Genomic DNA, 6000 nt, shown 5'->3' with positions numbered 1-6000 from the left:
TTAGAATGACATATGGATGCAAGTCACAATCATGGGATCATAGTTGAAGAGCTGGCAAGGAACCTTAGAAGTCATCTACTCCAAAACCATCACTTTCTAGGTGAGAAACAAAGCCAAGGCTGGAGAGCTGAGATGATTTGCCCAAGGTAACATGAATAATAATAATAATAATAATAGGTAATGATGGGATTTGAAGCCAGATCCTCTGATTTCAAATACATTTTATGATTTTCCTGTCCTTTAGCAGCATAAAAACAGAATGGAGTATAATGCCATCTAAGCAAGAATAACTTGATAAAATAAAAATCTTCCTGATGGTGATAGTGACTCCCTCACTATCAGCTACCTCATTCCAAAAAAAGCATCATGTGGCATCCTGGATATGAGAGAGAGAGAGAGAGAGAGAGAGAGAGAGAGAGAGAGAGAGAGAGAGAGAGAGAGAGAGAGAGAGACAGAGACAGAGACAGACAGAGACAGAGAGACAGAGACAGAGAGACAGAGACAGAGACAGAGACAGAGACAGAGAGACAGAGACAGAGAGACAGAGACAGAGACAGAGACAGAGACAGAGACAGAGACAGAGACAGACAGACAGAGAGAGACAGACAGAGAGACAGGGGGAGAGGAGTCCAATCCTCTTCAGTTTTCAGGCCTTATTCTAGCCAGAAAAACTAGTTATGCCTGACAACAAAGCACTGTTTTTGTTCAAAATGTTCCCATACCAATGGCTTCCTTTTTGCTTTCTTTCCCTATTCTTTTCTTCCTCCTCTCTTTTCACTTTGGGATGGAGCCTGAGTTAAGTGTAATTCCTCTTCCCACTCTCACCAATTATCTTATATTCCTTTGTATGTATTTTGTATCTGTTCCTCTAATAGAATGTAAGCTCCTTAAGGACAGGAACAGTTCCATTTTTGTCTTTGCATTCACTGCCAGATCCTAGCATCTTGGAGGCATTTGATCAATGCTGATTTGTTGGTTAGTTGCTTGTTTACAGAGCACTGCAACAGGTACTGGGGGAGGCTGAAGTTTAGGTAAAGCAGGGTTCCTGCCTTCAGGGAACAGACGTCTATGGCCAAGATTCCAAGATAGCTCACATAGATTCTGTGTCTTCATGGAGCCAGGACACATTTCTGTTCTCTTATCATCCTTTCCTCACTAGGGAGAAACAGAAAAAGGAAAAAGACGAAATGGGAAGGATTGCGAAGCTTTCATATCTCTTCATCAAGGAAGGATAGCAAAGTTGAATGAACAATACAGACAGCCATCCATTGATTCGTTTAAAAAACATTTACCAAATACTCAAGATGGCCTCTATTAGTGAGGTTTTCCAATGGTGGAAGATGGGAAAAAACTGACAAGTTACTCTTCCAGGAAAATGGTTGAACTGTGTGGGTTTCTGGGGGCAGGGTGGGGGGCTGTTTTTTAAGGTATAGCACGTTAAGAAATACCTAGCTTTGAAATACCTAGCAAGAATATAAAAATGACATGCTGTGTTGGAAGTAAAACAAGTACAGCTAAATGATACGTGAAATCTGGCTTTTTTGTGATGGTGGGTGTTTTCCTTTTCAGCTTTGATGAATAAATAGCTCCAGATATTATCCTATGATTCGCATATACAAAAAGGTGGTAGAGTTTTGTGGGCACGCGTGTGTGTTTCTGCAGACCACCGCTGAGATTCCCTTTTTAAGATCCAATTGAAGACTTTCAAAAGGAGATTCTAATTATAGCATCCATTCTATCAAATGTTGGCATTCTCAGTAAAGTGGAACCCCAGTGGAAAGAGCATCCATAGGCATAAGGTTACAGAACTATTTCTATAGCCAAGTGTGTGCCATTTGGACATAGCCTTGGTATACTATGAAGTCCTCACCATTGAGATATATAAACCACTAGTTGGCACGGTGGATAAAGTGTAGGATTTGGAATTATAAAAACTGGAGTTCAAATCCCACATCATATTTACCAACTGTATATCCCTGGACAAGTCATTTAATCTCTGTAAAATCATGGAATTAGATTTTATGGCCTCTAAGATATCTTCAACCTCTGAACCAATAATCCTATGAATTTAGGGTGGCTTCTCAAAGCAGAAATGGTAGAGGATGGTCTGAATGGGACAAAAGTCTCTGGAAACATAAGAGGCAAATCCCAGTTGTAATGAGTTATTTTTGCTTCTGGTTTAAATGGCACAAAATTCTCTTGGGGAAACTTCACAAAAACAGCCTCATTTCTGGTTGCTGGGGGTTGGAGAGGTGAGAGTTTGAGGACATCTTGAGGATACTTCTCTACATTTAGAACATGTACAAACAGGGAAGGATGGGTAGGACTGAGAAAGACTTGGGTTCAAACTTCATCTTCAATACTTTGTAGCTTTGTGACCCTGGGTAATTCATTTCTTCTCTCAGGGGCTCCAATTTCAACAATAAAATGAGACTCTTGTACTCAATGGCCTCTAAAGTCTGAATTATCCTGTCAAGAGTTCGCCTGGATGAGAAGCATACCTAGTACCTTCCTTTGAGTATATCCATATTTTTCTATTTTTTATATCACCAATATTTCCCCCTATATTTTATTTATATATTTTATTTTAGATACTATATAATGTATATTATTTATTTACATTTTTAACAAAGAGGAAAAAAGACAATTAGCAAAGCTGACACCCTGATATATGTTACATTCCTATAGTCTCAACTTCTGCAAAGAAGGAAGCATGGTGGCTTCTTAGCTCTTTTATTTTGTGGTAAGATTGGTCATTATGATTTCCCAACATTCATTTTCAATTGTTTTGTTGTTGTAGCTACTGATCCATTTATATTGCTGAAGCTGTTTTCCTGGTTCTGTTTACTTCACTGAATCAGTATAAGTAAGTCTCCACATGCTTCTCTGTATTTTTTCCATTTATCATTCCTTATAGTGCAATAATAATCCATTATATTCATGTAGAACATATTAGTGAGTCAAGTAGCTTGCTCTTTAAGCAAACTAACTGTTCTTGCTAAAGATGTTCTAAAATCATTGTTGCTAAAGGCCTGTTAGACTCCTCTAAATTTCTCCTCCCTGGGGTGAAGCTCTGGCCATATCACCCTAGTTAAAGCTGTTGGAGATGGGTAGTGGAGGAAGGAAGAAGAAAATTGTTCTAAAATCATTTCCAAGAGCTTCCAAGTAGAAATTGGAAGATTTCCATGGAGGAAATTTGACAAGTTCATGATAATCTCATTTCCATTTTCATATTTAGTTCATGATAATATACTTACCACATAAATTGTTCAGTTTTTACAAAGAAGAAAATTTCATCTGTATCAAGAAGTTGTAAGAATAACTTCCATAAGATAAACCCAGATTTGATCTCATAGTTCTAAGGGGGGGAAAGAAATGAGTATTTTGTTATGCTCTGTAATTTGGGAGTAAAATCATACTTTTTCAATGAATAAATTTTATTGTTGCTATCCAGTAGTTTCAGCCACATACAACTCTTTATGACTCCATTTGAGGTTTTCTTGGCAAAGGTACTGGAGTGCTTTACCATTTCCTTCTTCAGCTCATTTTACAGTTGAGGAAACTGAAGTAAACAGGGTGAAATGATTTGCCCAGGGTCATATAGGCTAATAAGTGTCTGAGGTGAGATTTGAACTCACAAAACTCCATCTTCCTGATTCCAAGCCCAGTGCCCTATCCACCGTGCCACCTAGCTGCCCCAAATGAATAAATAAAATATTATTATTTTGCATTGTAGAATTTCAATTCAATCCAACAAATGTTTAGTGCAGGTAAAAAAATCAAATAGATGCTTGATAAATGTTAAATGACTTGACTTGTTAAGTGCCTCCAGCATGTTGATAGAATATAAGGTCAGTGAATGTGGAAGATTCTTATTTTTCCCTTTATCCTCAGAGCCTAGCATTGTGCTTAGAATATAGCAGGTGTTAAATAAATATTGTTGATTAGCTGAATGATTCCAGAGTTTTGTCTTAGGTTCAAGAGTGAAACAAAGTTGAGATAAGACAAGAAGATTCTGGGCTTAGAGAGAAAGGAAAAAACTCAAAAGATATTAATACATGATCAACACACTAAAGACAGTCAAAGCAAAGTACTATAGGAGTTCAAAGATGAGGAGAGAGGCATCACTGAGGAAGTATCTGCCCTAAGCCTTAAAAAATAAGGGGAATTACACATTGGAAGAGGACAAAAGAGGATATTCTAGACCTTCAAGAAAACATTGCCTTCATTTTATTTCTGACAAGCCTGTAAATGATTCAGCAGAGAAGAATGTGATTTAAAAATACAGAGTTGAAATGAAAAATGAGCAGCTTTATCATCTCTGACACAAGTGGTCAGACTCCCTTTAACAAAGGCAAGGCCCAAGAAAATTATTTGCCAGACAGACACCCAAGGCCTCAGAGACTTTTGAACTAGGGTCGTTTCTGCCGAATCAGGACCCAGAAGTCTCTGTGGTGTACACCTTCTTTCGAAGCTCCTGAGATGTGTCCTATTTTATACTGCACACCTCAGGATTACAAGATCTATTTATATTCCAGCTAGGCCACCTGATGTAGTTCAAAATCTTTCTTAAAACTTGAAATAAAATAAAATTGAGAATTCAGGGAGCAATCAGTTCTGTGAATTAGCAGCCCCCCTTAGAAATGTTCCATCCCTTCCTACAATTCATTTATGCATTTGTTCAGTCAAAAGGAATTAAGTACTTATTATGTGCCCAGATCTGTGTTAGATATCAGGAACAAAAAAATTCAATGGAAAATATTCCTTGCCCTCTGTGGTGTGTGTGTGTGTGTACACATATGATTGTCACAGAAATTGTTCAATTTTTGCAAAGAAGAAAATTGAGGCTATGTCAAAAAACTGGAAGGATAGTTTCCATCAAATAAACAGACTTGATCTGATAGAATAAACAACAAAAGAACATATATGTGTATAGATACACAAATAAAAACAATACTACCTTTTCAAGAAAAATAAAAAACCTCTTTACCCTATTGTCTACTCAGTGTTACTGACTACAGGTGACATCTCATTATGATAATGCAAAAAAATAAATCACCCATGCAGCAAAATAATTACAGCAACAGTTCTTTGTAGTAGCAAAGAAGTGGAAACAAAGTAGATGCCCATCAGTAAGGCATAAAGAAATTGTGATCATGAATATAATGGAATCTTACTCCACTATAAGAAAGATCTAATGATGGATACAGAGAAGTATGCGAAGATTTATATGAACTGATAAAGGGTATAGCCAGAAAAATAATATACACAATGAATGCAACAGTGTAACTAGACAGAATAATAACAAAAAATCAACACCAAATGCTCTACTATTATGATGACCAAGTTTGGCACTAAGGAAGAGCTGTAAGAAGGCACTTCAAAGGTGGAGTTCAAATCCCACCTCTGGCACTTTAAGATCCCTATGAATTACCTTGAAAAAAAATCACCTCACTGACCTAGACTCCAGATTCTTTATCTTCACAATGAAAGGGTTGGACAATATGGCCTCTGAGGTTCAAACTCTACATCTGTAATCCAGTGATCTTTGCTGAGCTGGAGGACTTTGAGAGGGAAACACTAGTTATACTGTTAGACTTTTTGCTGTGTTAGTTGTTGTAAGCTGTATTTTTTCCTCTTCCAAATTTTATTTAAAAAAAGATGCACTCTGATAGGGGAAAGGGGAGGAATATATCATAAATTTAAGTGATATAAAAACAAAAAATACAATAAAATATATTTTAAATCTGGGCTTGATAAAAATATGATCTGAGTCCTCTTGTGCACCAGGCCTTTTTTGCTTTGAGCACCAGTAGATGAAATTTTAACCCGAGAAAAGCCTAGATCCTACTCACCAACAAGTTTGATAGAACAGTTTTTCACTATGTCACTTCTTCACCCCTCTCAAAGAAAAGACATTAATACTGATGACCTTCATTGGTGGGGAGAGTTCCCACTCCCATGAAATCACAAGTCCAATCCCAAAAGGGTCTTTTCTGG

The sequence above is a fragment of the Monodelphis domestica genome, chromosome 5 (genome assembly GCF_027887165.1).
Source record: "Monodelphis domestica isolate mMonDom1 chromosome 5, mMonDom1.pri, whole genome shotgun sequence".
Taxonomy (NCBI): Eukaryota; Metazoa; Chordata; class Mammalia; order Didelphimorphia; family Didelphidae; genus Monodelphis; species Monodelphis domestica.
The sequence above is the reverse complement of the archived record's forward strand: the minus strand, read 5'-3'. Positions refer to the sequence as shown.